Source organism: Gymnoscopelus braueri (genome assembly GCF_963280865.1).
Source record: "Gymnoscopelus braueri genome assembly, chromosome: 16".
Taxonomy (NCBI): Eukaryota; Metazoa; Chordata; class Actinopteri; order Myctophiformes; family Myctophidae; genus Gymnoscopelus; species Gymnoscopelus braueri.
The window spans coordinates 3,761,092-3,782,894 of NC_137616.1; the positions used below are offsets into that span (position 1 = coordinate 3,761,092).

The following is a 21,803-nucleotide window of genomic DNA, read 5'->3' on the forward strand; positions in this document are numbered from 1 at the left end:
CAAATAAAAACTTTATTTGTTTTTTTTAACTTTTTTTTACTTAGGGACTAGTGGAGAAGAGATCCAGTAGAACTAAGAAAAGCCATTTTGTGTTCGACTGCGTGTGGGTGTCACGCTCCGAAAATAGCCGATCTACAAGCTCACAACGTGTCCCAAACGAGTTGTGAGCTTGTAGATCAGATATTTTTGGCACACAACTAAATTTAAATCAGACATTACGTCGCCACCAAGTCCTGCCGAAATGTAGTGTAGTCGACTAAATCAACTGTAGATTTTGTCGACTAAAACTAGACTAAAGCTAAAATATTTCAGATTACTAAAATATGACTAAAACTAAATGGAATTGTATTCAAAAGATTATATAATCAAAGGATTATTATTATAGAGCATACACTATCACTTCAGCCCTATATACATTTCAGCCATTTAAAAATAGCAGCTCTACAAGCTCACAATGAGCTTGTAGATTAGCTATTTTCAAAGGATTTGTTAACATTTGAAAACTTGAAATGGGACATTCTGCATAATGAGTGCTTTTACTTTTGGTACTTTAAGTACATTTTGATGCCGATACTCTTACTCAAGTATATTTTGAATTCCGGACATTTACTTGTGACAGAGTATTTTTGTATTGCGGTATTGATACTTTTACTTAAGTAAAAAGTTTGAGTACTTTTTCCACCACTATTACTAGCAATAAGCAATAACTTGGATAACAATGACACAATTGCAAAATGTCGGCTATTTATTACCTACATAACTAAACGAGTTTAATGAGTTAGGTTAGGGGAAAGAGTTCGTCATAGTGTCAACATTATATTAAGCAAAATATAATGTAGGCTACCTATAGAGTCACTTAGACAGGCAAGACAGACAGACGTTAACAAAATAAATTGCCGTCTGATATGATGTAAAAACGGGGGTCCGGGACCCCTAGGCCCTAGGGGGTCCTCATAGTTACTACAGGGGGTCCGCCAAATCTATGTGAGATAGAACATTTTCTCTCTCTTTTTTTCTTCTTTTTTTTACGCTATACCAGCATCCCTATTTTGCGGGGTAACCTACATTCACCGAAAATAGCCGATCTACAAGCTGACAATGCTTGACAGCTTGTAGATATGCTATTTTTGGTTAAGAAGTTTGGAGGCAAAAAAAACAAGTACAGAGCCAAATGTCGAATGATTAATGCTTTAATCTCAACGTCAATTTTAATGTTTTCCGAATGAGAAATACAAATGTATTGGCTACTATAAGCACATCATGCTGCTATTACCCTGACATTATGCAGAGTATAGGCTATAAGCATGAATATTCTTTTATTGCTCAATGATGAGTTTGCCTATTTGTTACATAACTAACAGAGTTTGGGTAGGGTTAGGGAAAGTGTTCACAATCACACTCTACAATTTGGCTCGTGGTAATTATTAATGCTTCGATCATCTCATCAATTGTAAGTCTAGAATGACAGATGCAATGAATACAAGAGTATGTTACGTTATATGTACAGTATATATGCTACAAGCAAGCAGAGCCACAGTTGAACAAAGTTGGCTCGGGCAGGAGTCGATCCCGTCCTCCCGGTGCGTGTGCTTTTCTTTGATTAGCCGAACGTTCATATTCTAGCGCTCCGACCTCGACAATCAGGTGATGTCTTTGGCGCAGTCGGTAGCGCTGTCGCCTCACAGCTAGAAGGTCCTGGGTTCGAATCCCGCTGGGGACGCTGTGGGCGTTGGGGGCGTGTCTTCTCCTACGCATCATCAGCGCCATACCCTAGGTGGGGTTGGCGAAAGGGCCTACTCTGTGTGGAGTTTGCATGTTCTCCCTGTGTCTCCTAGGGTAGTTAATACCCTCACAAAAACATGTAGTAATCCTGGTCACTATACTGCCTCCCCCTGGTCAGCCAGGGCGCCTGATGGAGGGGAAGGGAACTGGTTGGAATAACATGTTCCTTCCACGCGCTACGTCCAACCAGGGAAATTCCCCCCTGTCAGGTGACAAGAAGGTCAGTTGGCTCTCATGCATTGAAGGAGGCACGAGCTCGGCCCTGGCCTCCCTAGGCTGGTGGGGGGAGTGTAGTGCCCAGGATCACATAGCAAATTGGCACCGGGTGAAAAAAGGGTTACAAAAATCGAGGGATAAAAATTATAAAAAAAGAAACGGAGTACATTGGTTACATGGATTCTGAAGTCCTCTCTCCTAGTGATCACGGAGCAGGAGTGATCTACCTTATTTGATATGGGTTGGTCTTCTATGCATGTGGCTGTTGCTTTCTGTTGATTAAGCATGTGACGAGTTCTGGCACTGTTCTAAGAAAATAGCCACTGTCTCTCAGCTCCTTATCTGACCTAATCAATCAAGGCTCGCATGTGACACTCATGTGACTTGTGTAAACTCCTCACAACTCAGGCCTGCTTGTGGATTTCAACACTGTAGGTCAGAGCTGTAGCTTTTAAAATTGTATGTATGTGTACCTATTATGATTTGAATATAATGTATGAAAATATATACGACACAAGCAAAGAAGTCTTGAAGAAATGAAAGGAGGTAATTGATGGTGAAGTGAAATAGGTACACTAGATGATTCCAGTCTGATGGTGCTTTAAACTTAAAAGAACATTTAACTCCCAATTTCTTTAGGATTCTAGGTACAAATAAAAAAAAAGGTTGTTGAGTGTGTCTTAGTGGATATGTTGATCTGGATGGAACTAAACGCTGTTTTAAATATAAAGGGTAATTCAAATAAATACATTTAAAAGCACAAAGCAACCAATGAAAATGTCTCCTAGCATGAGGTGATAACCAGCTGAGCGTATCATACATGAAACAGTAATGTGTACGGTAAGGACACCCACTGGTAGTGAACAGCATGGTTTTATTCTTTTAATCTTCTGTATGGACCGACATTCATTATGAAGATGTGACATCATTACAAAACACACAGTGAAATGGTGGAAATGACTTCAGTTTGGACCTGGAGAGTCTGACAGTTACTTTTACTTTACTTGAGTATTTAAATGTTTTTATATACTTAACTTCTACTCCACTACATCTCAAAGGCAAACATAGTACATTTTTTTGCACTCCAATTATTTGTCATATTTAGTTACTTACTAGTTACTTTGCAGATTTGATTGTTGATATCAATCAATCAATCAATGATATATATATATATATATATATATATATATATATATATATATATATATATATACGTATACATGTGTATATATACACATGTGTCCCTCGACAGGTCGAAGTCGAGGGTGACGACCTGGTTCGACCTGGTTCAACCACTTCCAAAGGCTACTGGGCACAACAGCGGAAGGAGCTGAGGAAAATATACCAGCATTCCTCCAGAACCTGCACATCAATGATGGTCCCTTCACAGCCAGTGAGCTTACCAGGGCGAAATCCACAGCGAGGCAGGGCAAAAGTGCTGGGCATGGCATACCCCAAGGTCTTAAAGAACTGTGATCTCGATGACCTCATCCTAGAGTTTTGCAACCTTGCTCTACTGCACAACAAGCAGCCTGAAATATGGTCTTTCTCCAACATCACCCCGGTGCCTAAAGTTGGAGACCTCTCAAAGCCAGACAACAACCGAGGCTTGGGTAAGCCTGACATGTATCACCGCAAAGGATTACTACGGAATGATACTAAACAGGATTCGGCAGGCCATCGACCCTCACCTGAGGGAGAACCAAAATGGCTTTTGGGAGGGGAGAAGTACCTTAGCCCAGATCTTGGCCCTAAGGAGATTGATAGAGGAGGTGAAGAAGGATAACCTGACTGCTGTACTATGCTTCATAGACTTTAAAAAGGCATTTGATTCCATCCACAGAGGCACAATGGTGAAGATCCTAGAGGCGTACGGTATCCCTCCCAACTTGCTCCGGGCAATAGAGACCATGTACTTAGGAACAAGGGCCAAGGTGGTGACCAAAGATGGCAACAGCGAGGAGTTTGACATCCTGGCTGGGGTAATGCAAGGGGACACACTTGCCCCCTTCTTCTTCGTCATAGTCCTGGATTATGCACTTAAGAAGGCCATCAGTGGACAAGAGCAGGATCTTGGCCTCATCTAACCCCGAGGAGGTCGAGACGACACCCCAGAGTAGTCTTGACAGACCTGGACTATGCGGACAACATCTCTCCGACAACGTGGAACAAGCACAGGAGCTCCTGAACAGAGTGGAGGTAGAGTGTGCCAAGGTTGGCCTTAGGCTAAATGCCAAGAAAACTGAGGTTATCACCTATAACATTAAAACAAAGGTATGGCTCGCAACTCACTTTGATGCTCCAGGTTTTATTTCACAACAAACAGCTTGATACGACGTTTCGACCCTTTCGGTCTTTTTCAAGTATAAACAAGAACAGGAAATGACCTCTTTTTATACAGGAACAAATGATTTTGGTTACCAGCCCCACCTGGTGATCAGGGGCGGTACCAAGACTTGATCAACATTTTGTCAAGAGACAACTTATCAAAAGACAACATTTCATCTTTTACATTTTACAGAGTATTAACATTTTCTTGATTTTTTACAACTATTTTTTAGAAAAAAGACTTTAGTGAAGATTAAAAAAAAGTAGAAAACTCAATTCATTTGATTCAACAGACAGGTAATAAGAACTAAGCTTACCATCTGCTGACAAATATTTTCCAAAAAATATTCCTCCAAAGAAATATACATTTCATGAAATGCATTTCTCAAGAAATACTCCTTACAAACTATATATCTTTTGACCCGGTCCAGATCATAGCCACTGTGTACCACAAGTTACAAGCAAGCTGTTTGTTGTTTGTTTGTTGATCTTAAAGTGAGGAAGGCACTTGCATGGAGGGCCCTGAATGGCATGACCAGTGTATGGAACTCCAACCTCCCCCATCGAATCAAACTCAGCTTCTTCTATGCAACGGTAGAGTCTGTTCTCCTCTATGGCAGTGAATGCTGGACCCTGAAGCCAACCCTGCAGAAGTATCTATGGGTGCTACACCAGAACGTTGCGTGCAGTACTTAACATCAGCAAGAGTACACATGTTACCAACAAGATCCTGTATGGGGGAATGCCAAGTGTGAGCGAGAATAGCAGCCAGGAGAATGAGACTAGCAGGACACTGCCAAAGACATCAAGAACTGCCAGCCAGCAAATTGGTGCTGTGGGAACCAATGTCATTGGTCACGAGGACATCCCACAATGACATACGTGGATATAGTCAAGAATGATGCAGGAGTGCAAAGTACCAACGAACTGGCCAGACCCGGGATGACTGGAAGCAATGGTGGATGGCTCGTCTGAGGACGACCTAGAGAGAGATATATATATAAATATACATATATATATATACTGTATATATCGTGTTGAGTGGTCAGATGGGTGCAATTTCAGAGCGTGCCCACCACGGCCCACCAGTGGGCCCAGGCCCAGAGGTTGACGCCCCACTGGATTAAATGGTGTTTCTCGTGACTCTCTTAATGATGAACTCCATGTCAGCTTCGGTCAGCGCAAAATCTACATGATTTTTTGTTTTCTTTAGAGTTTTAGTTACAGTAGCACATGAAGAGTTATAAACAGAAGAACAGAAATACATTTGACCATAATGTGCAGGATGAGTTTATTTGCCTAGAGGCCTATAGAGAACTTTACCCTTTTGTACAAATCTGACATAATACAAAAGTTTACATAATATTATTTGTTTAAATACCCGTAACACTGTAAAGAGATATGCATACATAAAAACATACATGATACGTATATATTATGTACATACAGTATGTATGTAGTGTAGCGTCCCCACAAAAGACCCGGCTGTAACTTGCTCCTTCAAGGGAGCTAGCTCTCTTGGCGTTGCCTGTTACCTGCCGGTCTGCCGAGCTGGAGACCGGGGTTCGATTCCAGCTCGGTGTGTGAAACGTACGTATGTAAGCAAGTAAGTAAGTAGGCTATGTACGAGCACAGCATAAACAGCTGCACCTGACTACAACACAAAGCTACAACTAATTACACTAATTTAAAACAAACAGGAGGCACAGTGCACCACTCACACGTGCACCACTTAAAGACAAGAAAGGAGCACAAGGGAATCAATAATAAGGCAGCATAAGGCGGTAAGGAGTCAATAATAAGGCTGCATAAGGCAGTAGGTTTTCAGTATTAAGGCTCCATAAGACAGTAGGGAGTCAGTAATAAGGCAGCATAAGGCAGTTGGGAGTCAGTAATAAGGCTGCATAAGGCAGTAGGTTTTCAGTATTAACTCATTCACTGCCTCTGACGTAATTGACGTAATTAACCAATACTACTGACGTAAAAAACGTAATTTTATTTTTTTCATAATTTGACCCAAAGACCAAGGAGATATGATTTTTCGAAGATCTAGACTCCCATCCACTTCCTTGTTAACTTAAAACTTAAAAATTCTGTATCTCGGCTCCTGAGTACTTTTTTTTTTCAATGAAAAATCTCTGGCAGTGGGCAAACGCGGCCAGCAATAATTCTGGCAGTGAATGAGTTAAGGCTCCATAAGACAGTAGGGAGTCAGTAATAAGGCAGCATAAGACGGTAAGGAGTCAGTAATAAGGCTGCATAAGGCAGTAGGGAGTCAAAAGGCAGCATAAGACAGCAGGTTTTCAAAGGTGTACTCAGGTGTACTGTCAAGAATTGGAGGCAGAGGCGTGGCATAAAGTACAAACAGTAATCCATTTATTCATATAACAGGTAATATGTGATAGCATTTAATAAATGATGCATCCACGGGGTAAAATAGTATGACAATGACTGTGGTTCAACAGTATGCATTGTACCTCTTAAGGAGCAATACTGAGGCTTACCAAGGGGGAGGGAGAACCGGCTAACCCGCCCAGGGCAGTAGCACCCCCGAGCCACAGCACACAAAAATGGAAAAATAAACTAAACAGCACACTAAAGAAAAGGGGATATCACCACCACTGGAGCGGGCGTCGCCTGGTTCCGACTTGGGGCCTCAGCACCAGAGCTAAACAGAGACAGAACGATGAATGAATGAGGACCCGTAAAATACACTAGATTAAAATACTGTGCATTCACATTAGACAGCCTATAGGCGACCGGGGGTTTCACTCCACACATTGTGATAAGACCAAATGAGGGCTGTCGGTCAGGGTTGAAACTATATCCAGGCAAAGGCAAAACAGCAGCGTTGTATTCCTCTTCACCAAGCCCTGGAGATACAAGCGGCAGTATTAGCCTACTATTAAAAACTTGCTGATTGAATACTTTATTTAGAAGTTTGCAGAAAAAATCATTTGAATATAATGGTCAAGGTCAACTAAATAGGATTTTAAAAAAAACACAAAAAGCCTATGGCTTGTTTCAATTGCGGTCCTTTTGTACTCAATTCATAGTGACATTAAATGACAGACAGATACACTATACTATGCAGAACATGGGGGGGCCCGGGGGGCTAAGTTAAGACTTTTACAGGGGCCAGTTTCGAATTGCAGCCGTAGTTTTGAAGGAGAGTAGGGTTTTACACTCCTTCACTACTTTTGGTAGGATGTTCCACATTTTTGTTGCATTGCAGGTGTACGTTGTGGTGTATCTTGTAGACCAAGACTGCAAGTTGCTGTACTCTGTCCTCAACCCTGAGCCATCCGACCCTAGCAAAGTGAGCAGGAAACATACAGATGTAACCTACCACTCAGTCAACAGTGTCACAATGCTTGTGGACACACTTCTGTTCTCTGCATGGTAAAGTTACACACACAGCATGGGGTAGACAACCCGAGGGGGACGTGCTCTCCGTGGAGAGACGGACATTTTCACACAGGGACTAAAACGAAAATATGAAAGGAATATTAATGACAACAGAAGAAGCAACAAATTATCAAAAGAGTAAATCTAAAATGATTAGATGAGAGAAATTAAGGCTCAGAATATAATTTCAAATGTACTCTGCCAAGATATTTAACAGCAAAGTCAAATTTAAGCATGCAGATAGAAACAGATCATCCGCTGCATCATTAGGCATGGGACGATTTGAACATTTCATGTCATGATTATTGTGGCAAACATAATTAAGATTAGCGATATTATCGCACTGATCAAAATATGCTTTAAAACTCTTAAAGAGCTGGTGCCATGTTTTTGCACTTTTTCTGTTTTTCATGTGTCTATGAGGTTGATAGAACTTCATTAAGCCCCCCGGTGGTGTTTTTATGGTGTTTTATGTCTTCTCTGACTATTTGGAGTTTCTTCCTGGAGGCTGAAACCTTGAGGGTCAAACGTGCCAATAGAGAAACAGCGCTTTAGTGACATCACAAAGCCCACACCCTCCCCCTCATTATCATAACACAACAGGTGTGGGCATGAGGAGGAGGAGGGACTAGGACAGGTGGGTGGTGCTAAGGTGGTGGAGGAGGTGCTAAGGTGAGAACCAGGTATACTTAATGCACTGGTGGGTGTGTCTACATAAAAACAACATTTTAACACTTACTGTACACTTTTTTTTTGTTGAAAAAAATCCTTACATAATAATAATACCTTATGATCAGGTTTTAGGGTTGATAAATATCATGGCACTCATCTTTAAAATTACACTTTTATTAACCACTTGAACCCCAGCATCCATATTCTGGGATATTTTTGGCAAAGCGATCTGGTTTAGAGTGGAAAAAAGAGCACAGCGAGTGCACTCTTTACAGGCCTGTTTTACTGAGTATGGAGGGTTTAAGTGGTAAGGGATGCAGCTCGGCAAAAATGAATTGATCCCAGTGTATGATGGGGAGACAATTTCGCGATAAATTAAAATCTCTTCGATACGATAATTGTGAACCATTATCGTCTCATGTCCCCAGTGGCGTAACGCAGAATCGTCTATGTAAAGGGCTTTTATATAAAACTAAAAGGAAAATAAAATAATTAATTAATTGAAACAAAAATAAAAACAACAAATTAACAATGCAACAAAATAATAAGAAATATAATTACATAAATAATCACATGTTGAATAATACAGTATTTCAACTAGCACTGAGCTGAGTGGCTATGTGCACATGCCCGCGCGCGTGCCCGCCGTGACGTCATAAAATAGAGCCCCCATAGCTCAAAAATCCACAGCTCATCACTGTGTGTGTGTGTGTGTGTGTGTGTGTGTGTGTGTGTGTGTGTGTGTGTGTGTGTGTGTGTGTGTGTGTGTGTGTGTGTGTGTGTGTGTGTGTGTGTGTGCGTGCGTGCGTGCGTGCGTGCGTGCGTGCGTGCGTGCGTGCGTGTGTGTGTGCGTGCGTGCGTGCGTGCGTGCGTGCATCATTGAGACAATAAAAGCATGACCTTCAGTTCAAATCAAACACACAACTCACAGTGAGGGAGAACAGCTACAGCTACAGGAGGCTGTATCTTCACTTACACACCTCTTCCACCAGGGGGCAAAAGGCACTAAGAAGGAAACAGTGCCTGGATCCTTTAATGTGCGAAAGAAGAAGAAGAAGAAGAAGAAGAAGAAGAAGAAGAAGAAGAAGAAGAAGAAGAAGAAGAACCTTTATGCGCATGTGTGAAACACGTTGACCCGGAAGTAATAGCGTGTTGTGGCGAGGTCTCGGTGAAAATGTGAAAAACTCATCATAAAGGAGGTAAAAACGTGTCAAATGGAGTCTGTACGGCTGAAGATAAATGAACACATGACGTCGGTGGGAGAGGAGATATTGTGTGTTTTGGACAAACAGCAGCGTGGTGCTGATGTTTGTTGTGTGAAGCTTGTCAGAGTGTTTGTGTTGGAGCGCCTCAGTGCGGCTGCAGAGTTCATGTGCAACTTCTTCCAGAGAGAGATAGAGACACTAGAAACTCTGCTGGAGAAACAAAACAAACTGCTGGACATTGATTTTGATATGGTCATCGATCTACGCACTGCAGGTATGTCTGTTACACACACACCATCAAACTACACACTGCAGGTATGTCTGTTACACACACAACATCAAACTACACACAGCAGGTATATCTTTTACACACACAACATCAAATCACACACTGCAGGTATGTCTGTTATACACACAACATCAAACTACACACTGCAGGTATGTCTGTTACACACACAAGACACAACATCAAACCACACACTGCCCGTATATGACATAGTGTTGGCATGGTGAGGTGTTGTTAGGTCGTAGATCTGTTTTTGGGGATCATTGCTTGTAGATCAATAGACCAGCCAGTAGGCTCCGTTTTGATGACTGAGTTGATCTCACACACACACACACACACACACACACACACACACACACACACACACACACACACACACACACACACACACACACACACGCGCGCATGTTTATGGAATCCAAATGATATAAATCTGTCCCCACGATGGAGAAGCCATCCTTATTATTAAAGACCTTATTCATATCACAATTAAACTCCTTATTATTAAAGTGCGTATACATGTCACAACGTCCTTATAGAGCACCGAAGTCCTGACGTCACTCGTTCATCCCCAGGTTTGCGGAAGTAATTTCTCTATGGAGAATAACATTGGGTCATCTTAGAATCGTCTCATATAAGAATTGTGGTCCAAAAATAAACACCGCGTGTCGGCGTTATTGTCAGGGAGGAGGTTCTGTATCGTTTATGATAGTCAGTCACTTATATTTGATACAGTCTGTTTCTGGCGAAAATGTAACTAATTTGGCGGAAGTAACATTAGCGTTTTCTCACCGTCAGTTGATGCTTCATATCCATAAGAGTCAACCCGCCGGGGTCATTTGTTTATTTTTGGAACACAGTTCTTATTTGACGCGATATTAAATACGTCTATGGGATTCAGAACGGGGGTGGAAAACTGCGAACCAGGTAGACAAACAAAGGATGTGTAAATTACGTCAGACTTCGGCGGTCTATTATTAACTCATTAAATACATAATTACCTCATTCACTACCACGGATGATTTTGATGACTTTCCAAAGGCCCAGACTGCCAAGTTTTTTTTTTTTTTTGTGTTTCCACTAGATGGCACCCTTTGCTAACACATGAGTGACCATTTCATCCCCAGATGCACACAGAACCAGGCGATCACGTGCTCCACAGAGACTATTAACAGAACAAAATTTAAGAATAAAAATGGTCCAAAAAATAAATAGTGTATAAGAGGTGCATCAAAAACTTCCATTGTCCATGTAACAGGGATACGGATAAAGGATAATTCCTTTAACAGGTCCGTTCATGAAAGTCCTTGCGGTCTTGTTTCCAATGAGGGCCTGTGAGCAATTAGGGGTTAAGAGTCTTGCTCAGGGACAAATTTCATTTCATCGACACATTTGCTGGCCTGGCCTGCAATCGTACCTGGGGCAACCAGGGCCTCTGGCTCCCTAGGCGGGCTCACTAACCACTCAGCTATGGCCACCCCCAAGGGCCGAGGGATTCTGAGATCCAGTTTCATGTTGCAGATGAATCTGGGCCCTCTGTGTACGTGGGTGTCTCTTGAGCCTTTCTGTTTAAATCCCCAGTGACAGAACCAACCAAGTATTGTGCTGCTAAGGGGAGAGAAAGAGAGACAGAGACTTTGTCTACTGGGGTGGTGCATCATCATCCAGTTGTGGAAGCTGTCTCTGAGCTCAAACTCTGTTTCCACCTCCTATCACGAGCCCCAGTGAACCACTTGGAGAGAGCCTTCGCTGCATCCTTGTATTCTTCAGTCCTCCTAATAGAAATGACAAGAAGCCAACTGTTAGAAATGATAGCATTATTAAACTTTCCATTACTGTATATGCTGTGGCATGCCTTCTACTGGTATACATCAAATGTGTTGCCAAAGTACATTTAAAGTTAGACAGATAAAGGAAAATTAATCACACACACACACACACACACAATGATTCACCAAGACAAGCAGGAAGAATGCCCAAACTGAGCAGCATGAAAATAAAGGGTAGCACTTTACAATAATGACCCGTTATAAAGCATTTATAAACGTTTATAAGCAGTTTGTAGACTATTAACAAATCATCAACAACCTGTTTGTTGACATTTGTAAATTATTACTAAAACCTTTAACTATGGTTACAAATCATTTATAAGGTATTAGTAAGTAGTAAACTATTCATTAATAAGCCATTTATATACATCTGTAAATGATTATTAAATAATTTGCAATGACCCATTATAAAGCATTTATAAACGTGCATAAGCATTTTGTAGACTATTAACAAATCATTAACAACCTGTTTCTGTATCTGCAGATCATTATTTTCACATGATCAATTTTACTTGTCTGTAATATTATATGTAACATTCCTAAAATATCTATAAATCCTTAGTACATGTTATTATGTGCCCTATAGTAAAGTGAAGACAGTTCATCATTTACAACTGTCTGTTAATGTGTTTGTTCATGTTCAACATATGCTTTGTATAACATTCCTAAAATATCTATAAATCCTTAATAATAATAATAATAATAATAATAATAATAATAAACTTTATTTGTATAGCACCTTTCATGACATGAAATGCAGCTCAAAGTGCTTTACAGAGCAATAATACAATTACAGTTAGAACCAATTTAACAATAAAGCAAACAAAGATAAAATAAAATAAAATAAAAGCAAGCAAAAGCAAAGGCATAAAACAACATTAAAATAGGGAATACAGTGAGGAATTAAAAATCAACCAAAGAATCAGCTAAAAGCAAGAGTGAAGTAATAGGTCTTGAGCTGTGCTTTAAAGCTATCGACAGAGGCTGCCTGTCTTAGGTGTAATGGGAGTTTATTCCACACTGTCGGTCCGTAAAAGCAGAATGCTGCTTCACCGTATTTTTTATATGTCATTGTAGGCACCTCGAGCAGGTCAGCACTTGAAGACCTGAGGGCCCGGTTAGTACATGTTATTATGTGCCCTATAGTAAAGTGAAGACAGTTCATCATTTACAACTGTCTGTTAATGTGTTTGTTCATGTTTAACATATGCTTTGTAAAACATTCCTTAAATATCTATAAATCCTTAGTACATGTTATTATGTGCCCTATAGTAAAGTGAAGACAGTTCATCATTTACAACTGTCTGTTAATGTGACTTTCTCCTTACCTGTTGCAAACTACCTGGCTTTCATGAATGCAGACACCAAACAATTACTAGAATTAACTTTCATGTTTAATAAATGATTCGTAAGGCATTCGTAAAGAGTATGTAGACCATTTGCAAATGTTATCATGGGCCTTGTTGTAAAGTGAAGACTATGCATTATTATTTCATGTTTAACAATGATTAGTAAAACATGTGACATCTAAAAGTGGCAGAAGTAACGTTATAGAGTATAAAAGTATAAAACAATTTATTAAGATATAAAATGTAGCAACTCTTGGCCACAGCACACACACTGACATTTAAACAAAGAAATTCATCACAACAGAATCACAGAGTAGCAGCTTGGAGCCTCTTAGTAGGGGGTACTAAGCACACAAAATGGCCAAATCGTTTCGCGGCGGATAAAAGCATGACATTTGATACAGATGTCCCTTGGGTCATCCTAAAACATCCTAGAAGGGGTGCCCAAAAAAATCTTAAACAGGAAGTGACTTATGGACAAAATTCAAAATGGCCACCTAAACTGTTGACCGTTGACTCAAAAGACACCAAAAGAATCTCCAAAAAGCATAAAATTTGGCACATATGTCCCTTGGGTCATCCTAAGACATCCTAGAAGGGGTGCCCAAAGGAATCTGAAACAGGAAGTGAGTTATTGACTAAATTGAAAATGGCCGCCTAGTGTTGTCGATTGACTCAAAAGACAACTAAAGAATCTCATAAAAGCATACAATTTGGCACACATGTCTTTTTGGTCATCCTAAGACATCCTAGAAGGGGTGCCCAAAGAAATCTTAAGCAGGAACTGAGTTATTGACAAAATTGAAAATGGCCGCCTACAGTGTTATCTATTGACTCAAAAGACAACTAAAGAATCTCATAAAAGCATACAATTTGGCATACATGTCCCTTGGGTCATCCCAAGACATCCCAGAAGGGGTGCCCAAAGAAATCTTAAACAGGAAGTGAGTCATTGACAAAATTGAAAATGACCGCCTACAGTGTTGTCGATTGACTCAAAAGACAACTAAAGAATCTCATAATGGCATACATGTCCCTTGGGTCATCCTAAGACATCCTAGAAGGGGTGCCTGAAATTATCTGAAACAGGAAGTGAGTTATTGACTAAATTGAAAATGGCTGTGTACAGTCTTGACAGATGATGCAAAAGACACTCATAAAAAATAATCTCATAAAAGCATGAAATTTGGTACAAATGTCCCTTGGGTGATCTGAATGCATCCTAAGGGGTGCCAAAAAAAGTTTGAATAGTCTCTCAATGGAAAACACTCCTCCCACACGGGCTGCACTGCTACAATATTCAAATCGAGCAGCCAATCTAGCATTTGGTCCAGAAGCCTGAAAGCTATGCAATCTCTACCATCTCCTGACAAATAAATTAAAGTTGCTGATTCGTGGACACCTTTATGGACACTCTTGCCAGAGGCTGCTTAAGTTTGTAGAGAACTCAAGTGTGGCTGCAAAGCTGAGCCCTTCTGTTCAAGAAAGTGTAGATGCCGGGATGCTGGGTTACCTTGCAGAGCGTTATGCCAATGTGCTGGTAATTGCGAAATGGCACACATGAATACATGTAGTTACTAAACACTAATCACAAAAAAACAGTAATGATCAAGAAGAAAATACATGAGAAGATAGAGTGTAAAACAAGCAAGAAGATGTAGAGTGCAAAATAAATAAGATGCCGAGAGTAAAATAAGAATATGCAGAGTAAGATAAGATGCAGAGTAAAATAAATGAGAATATGCAGAGAGTTAGATAAATAAAGAAGATTCAAAGAGTACAATAAAAAAATTATGCAGAAAGTAAAATAAATAAGTGATGTAGAAATGAAAACAGAAGGTAGACTACAAAATACGGCAAGTTATGCACTGCATAACCTGTCGTATTGAGTCTGCATAATATGCAGACTGCCATGGTCAACTGTTTAAACAGCCATTTAGAATTTCTTCAACATGGTCCCTTCCTAAAAAGTTTAATAAACAAGCAAACAAATAAATAACCCCTTCTAGGATATATTAAGAAGCACTCAATGTACGTACCAAATTATACACTTTTATGACGTCCCCTTATGTTTTCTTTTGTGTCAACTGCTTTTAGGCGGTCACTTCCTGTTTAAAACCTTTTTGGGCACCCCTTGTAGGATGCGTTCAGATCACCCAAGGGACATTTGTACCACATTTCATGCTTTTATGAGATTCTGTAGGTATCTTGCATCATCTTTCAACACTGTAGGCGGCCATTTTCAATTTAGTCAATAACTCACTTCCTGTTGAAGACTTTTTTGGGCACCCCTTCTAGGATGTCTTAGGATGACCCAAGGGACATGTGTGACACATTTTATACTTTTTGGAGATTCTTTAGTTGTCTTTTGAGTCAATCGACAACACTAGGCGGCCATTTTCAATTTGGTCAATAACTCACTTCCTGTTTCAGATTTTTTTGGGCTCCCCTTCTAGGATGTCTTAGGATGACCCAAAGGACATGTGTGCCACATTTTATGCTTTTTGGAGATTATTTTGGTGTCTTTTGAGTCAACGGTCAACAGTTTAGGTGGCCATTTTGGATTTTGTCCATAACTCACTTCCTGTTTAAGATTTTTTTGGGCACCCCTTCTAGGATGTTTTAGGATTGAGTGGCCCTGTCTTGCCCTATAGGACTGACCGTGGGTAGCTACTGGGACGTAAGTCGGGGCCTGATCAACCCTGGCTGGGTCACCTGGGTGAGGGTGTATGTTGCGAGACCCGAAACATCCTATGACCCCAGGCTACAACACTGATGATACGTCCCAGGTGCATCCATGTGATGTTTTTCGTTATAGTTATTCTATTTATAGTGGCTCATAGGAATTTATAGACTACGTGACAACCAGGAATAGATTGGTGACCACCGGAGAGACGGGTGACAGCCGGAATGTAGACGGCATCCGGGAGCAGTTTGGGTTGGCGCCCCAGTCTGTGTCTTCCGTGAGGAAGAAGCCCAACAAATCCACGGTGAGGCCTTTGGGAGGACCATTCAAGTAAGACGCAAGGGAGACTGCAGTACCACCAGCCTGCAGTACCACCAATGTGATGGTGTCACGGGCCAAGACACCATCACACCAGAATGAAATGTTTGGAGCAGGGGAGTCTGGTGCAACGCACAGGTCCTGGACCTGGTGAGACGAAGGAGGAGCCCGGCCAGGAGACAACCCACAGAGCCTAGTCCCTCCACGTGCCAGAGCCTCCCCGAGTCCCGGCAGAGTATTTCCGGAGAAGCGGACTGAGTGGCCCTGTCTTGCCCTATAGGACTGACCGTGGGTAGCTACTGGGACGTAAGTCGGGGCTTGATCAACCCTGGCTGGGTCACCTGGGTGAGGGTGTATGTTGCGAGACCCGAAACATCCTATGACCCCAGGCTACAACACTGATGATACGTCCCAGGTGCATCCATGTGATGTTTTTCGTTATAGTTATTCTATTTATAGTGGCTCATAGGAATTTATAGACTACGTGACAACCAGGAATAGATTGGTGACCACCGGAGAGACGGGTGACAGCCGGAATGTAGACGGCATCCAGGAGCAGTTTGGGTTGGCGCCCCAGTCTGTGTCTTCCGTGAGGAAGAAGCCCAACAAATCCACGGTGAGGCCTTTGGGAGGACCATTCAAGTAAGACGCAAGGGAGACTGCAGTACCACCAGCCTGCAGTACCACCAATGTGATGGTGTCACGGGCCAAGACACCATCACACCAGAATGAAATGTTTGGAGCAGGGGAGTCTGGTGCAACGCACAGGTCCTGGACCTGGTGAGACGAAGGAGGAGCCCGGCCAGGAGACAACCCACAGAGCCTAGTCCCTCCACGTGCCAGAGCCTCCCCGAGTCCCGGCAGAGTATTTCCGGAGAAGCGGACTGAGTGGCCCTGTCTTGCCCTATAGGACTGACCGTGGGTAGCTACTGGGACGTAAGTCGGGGCCTGATCAACCCTGGCTGGGTCACCTGGGTGAGGGTGTATGTTGCGAGACCCGAAACATCCTATGACCCCAGGCTACAACACTGATGATACGTCCCAGGTGCATCCATGTGATGTTTTTCGTTATAGTTATTCTATTTATAGTGGCTCATAGGAATTTATAGACTACGTGACAACCAGGAATAGATTGGTGACCACCGGAGAGACGGGTGACAGCCGGAATGTAGACGGCATCCGGGAGCAGTTTGGGTTGGCGCCCCAGTCTGTGTCTTCCGTGAGGAAGAAGCCCAACAAATCCACGGTGAGGCCTTTGGGAGGACCATTCAAGTAAGACGCAAGGGAGACTGCAGTACCACCAGCCTGCAGTACCACCAATGTGATGGTGTCACGGGCCAAGACACCATCACACCAGAATGAAATGTTTGGAGCAGGGGAGTCTGGTGCAACGCACAGGTCCTGGACCTGGTGAGACGAAGGAGGAGCCCGGCCAGGAGACAACCCACAGAGCCTAGTCCCTCCACGTGCCAGAGCCTCCCCGAGTCCCGGCAGAGTATTTCCGGAGAAGCGGACTGAGTGGCCCTGTCTTGCCCTATAGGACTGACCGTGGGTAGCTACTGGGACGTAAGTCGGGGCCTGATCAACCCTGGCTGGGTCACCTGGGTGAGGGTGTATGTTGCGAGACCCGAAACATCCTATGACCCCAGGCTACAACACTGATGATACGTCCCAGGTGCATCCATGTGATGTTTTTCGTTATAGGATGACCCAAGGGACATCTGTATCAAATTTCATGCTTTTATCCGCCGCGTAACGATTTTTCACTTAGTACCCCCTACTATCTGCAGTCACCACCTCCCAGTGCAAGTTAGCTTTAGCTGCTAAGCTAAACTGCTAAGCATGGAGGACATTACTAGCCTACACATCAAAACAAACATTGTGGATACAAACGGCCACCATCAAAATACCCCCTGGTCATAATGCTACTTCATGTGTGTAAGATTAGCCATTTTATGTTACCTCGATCACCTGCAACAAGACAGTCAAAACATGAATTAGACATATTTCTGTCCAGTCTGCAACTGCATCACTGTTCACTTCCTCCCTAGTAGGCTACTGCAGGTGTAATGCAGGTAATCAGTGTGTTGCCAGATTTTGCAAAAGAAACAAGCGGCCAGGTCTATGAAAACAAGCCCAAAAGAAGCAACTAGGCTCAGGCCCATGATAACGTCTGCAAATGATTTACATACTCTTTACGAATGTCTTACGCATCATTTGCTAAACATGAAAAAAAACTCCCTAAAAAACTAAATTTATACCACTATATGAATCATTTCCAAATGATTTCCTACACTTTATATTACATTATTTAATGATGAAGAAAATCGAGTTGTTTTAGTGTGTTTTAAATAATGTTTAAATTATTCTTAAATGTTCTACAATGTTATTATAAATGATTTCATAATCATTAACCAATGTATATAAATAGTTTGTCTATGATTAGTTCTTTATCTACAAATAGCTTGTATATATTATAACATCAGTTACAAATGATTTAATAATCATTTACAGATGTATATAAATGTCTTATTCATTACTAATACCTTATAAATGATTTGTAACTGTAGTTATAAAGGTTTTAATAATCATTTACAAATGTCAACAAACAGGTTGTTAATGATTTGTTGATAGTCTACAAACTGCTTATAAACGTTTATAAATGCTTTATAACGGGTCATTATTGTAAAGTGCTACCAAATAAAGTTTAGCTTGAGAACAGAGTAATGCACAATCTACTACTTAAAGAGATCAGTACTGCATTTAAATATTTACTTACTTAGTTATGAAAGCAGAAATCCATCACAAGGCAATCCTCCTCTCTGCTTTGCTCCTTGAGTCCTTTGTCTGTTTAAATTTGAATTTAGTGGACAAAAAGAGGGGGCCTTTAGGACCCAAAGCAAGCAGGACCTTTAGCTGTCCTTAGAAATGCCTGAGCAAATAAACAATAAATAAATAACAATAAAATACTAACTGAAAACTAAATACAATGGCCTTACCTGTCTTAAGTAAAGTGTGTAATACTGCATAAAAGCAAACATCACCAGCCTTTATCAACATAACCTGTGCCATGGACACCGGCTTTTGTGCGTGGCCATGGGGGCTGAACTTGACCACCACTCGGCCCCCCCACTCCCCCCCCCCGCCCCCCCCCACCCACTGCGTCGCGGGCATGTACGTGCGCGAAGCGCGCGATTTTTTTTTGCTTAATTAATTCATTAAATGACCATAAAACAACATTAACAACACTCTACCCATCCAGTGTCCCATGCATTAATAATAATAAAAAAATAACTGTGCACAGCTGGACAAACTGCAATAATATTATAGCCTAATAATAAAATACCTATACCATATAGAAGAATTGAGGTACTTTTACTTTACTGGAGTATTTCCAATTTTCAATACTTTTACTTCTACTCCATAGACAAATATTGTACTTTTACTCCACTACAATTATTTGATTTGTAGATTTGGATTATTATTACAAAACTATTTATACAGTAGTAGGCCTATATATACTTTGGCAATTTGAAAATAGCAGATTTGCGACGCGTTGGGAGCTTGTAGATCTGCTATTTTCAAAGATTTTTTATACATTTTACACATTTGAAAACTTGTGAAATGGGACCTTCTGCATAATGAGTACTTTTACTTTTGGTACTTTAAATACATTTTGATACCAATACTTTTCTACTTTTACTCAAGTACATTTTGAATACCTTACTTTTACCTCGCAGAATTGATGCTTTTGTTTAAGTAAAAAAATTGAGTACTTTTTCCACCACTGGTATTCTGTGCATGCAGTGAGTGACTGTTACACTGGACCTCCAGAACATGTTTAGCACAGCCAGGCACGCCGATTTATGTGCACGGCCGTGGAGCCGCAATAGCCCCGCCCCCCCGCCGCGAGCCGTTTCTGTCTGGGCTATTGTTCTAGGTGTCAACGGCGTTAACACCTATCTGCGCCCCGCTATAGTAATGGTAATGGTAATGGTACTGTAAGTTTGAGCCTGACATCTGAGATTCATGAGGGGGCTGACCAATTGAGTGTGGGGGCGCTAGCCCCGCTGCCCCCACGTCATCGGCGCCCCTGACCTGTGCTGATGTAAACATTCGACTTTCTAAATGAACACCTGAGCTCTCTCTCTATCTCTCTCTCTCTCTCTCTCTCTCTCTCTCTCTCTCTCTCTCTCTCTCTCACACACACACAGCTCTGTTTGACACAAAGGTAAAGGTAACTAAAACAATCTATCTGAAAAAGAGCTTGTAGATCGGCTATTTAAAAAAAAAAAACGTTTCTGACGAATCCATATTACAATAAAAAATGAAAACTAACCATTAAAGAAAGAAATATACTAATCCACCCACCCCTCCAACCCCAGACTAGTCTGGCATGGCTTTGAAGTGATAATTTGAATACCCATTGTTTCATTGTTGCTATCTGTGTGTGACCCTCTGTGTGTGACCCCCACAGGGTCACACACAGATAGGGCCATTAACAGGCAGTCAGGGGGAGGGGATTTAGTCTGGATTTGACCAGGAGAATACAAATGTGCTTTGACTTGAAGCAGCACATGTAACTGAAAGAAAGCAGAAAGCTCTGAATCCACAAGCTTATGAACAAATTGTATTATCATTGCTCCCTATCACAAACGACACATTTATACTTGTTAAAATCTAAGAAAAAGTGAGTTGGGCTTTAACCACTTAAACCCTTAGTAAACTTGTACTTGCTTTTCCCCCTTTACACCTTTGCCAAAAATAGCCGATCTTGTAGATTGGTTTATTAGCCAGGGATCCTTTTAAAGGGGCCACACCATGAATTTCATTTTTTTTGGGGGGGGGGTATTTTTTGGGCTCCCCAGTGTCTCTTGTACCCCAAAAAATATATATTTTTAACATTCAGTCATTCATTCTCATTTCAGAGATTTTCAGAATGGGCGTGTCTGAACAGGCCATTTCAGAATGGCAATGCAAGTGACATCACTTGCCTTGCCATTGCATTGATGATGGCCAGACAGAATTGCTCAGTAGCCCCCCCCTGCCCAAAAGGACGTTTTGGTATTGCAGCTGAAAGTGCTGTATAAGCCAGAGACAATTGACTTGGGATGAGTATATCTGAGTGATGATTTAGGCTCAAACCTTTTGAAAAAGGTTTGAGGAACATACACCATATGATATTAAATATCAAATCTTTTTTTTAAATTCATGGTGTAGATCCTTTAATGGTTACCAGTTAAACGGTTAACAGTTAAACAGTTAACCTGCCATGGCCATCTCTAATAAATAAAAACAAATACTTAAAAAACGTAAAAATACAATGTAATGTCCAATCTGTATGGTAGAGTATGTTCATACAATATAACTTATACTATATATATAATTAGGGTGGTTGCATTTTGTCTCCCTGCTCTTCTATTGAGACATTTCGATTGTGTCAAAGGTCATGTCTCACCTAGACATAGGATCTGACACAAATTCTGACCTGATGGTCAAGATTGAAATCATCCCCTGAGCAGGCAGGCTCTATCTTAATGGTAAAATATGTCAGCACTTGTGCAGGAAACTGGGTTAAAATCTGGGGTAGAAGAGGAAGATATAGTACAACTTAAAATGGGGTTGAATATTTTGTCCGTCTTTGTGAGCTTGTAGATTGGCTATTTTTGGCATTAGTGTTTAGTTTGGCAGTGGTAAAACAAAAAACTAAAACAAATCTGTTTA

At 41.3% G+C, this 21,803-nt stretch overlaps 1 protein-coding gene across 1 annotated transcript in view; it reads right to left on the bottom strand.

Annotated features, from left to right (window-relative positions):
- Window positions 1-21,803, bottom strand: part of LOC308102622 (cysteine-rich venom protein-like) — a gene marked incomplete at both ends in the record, with an annotated part of 111,604 nt that overhangs the window by 58,074 nt on the left and 31,727 nt on the right. The window lies entirely within an intron of this gene.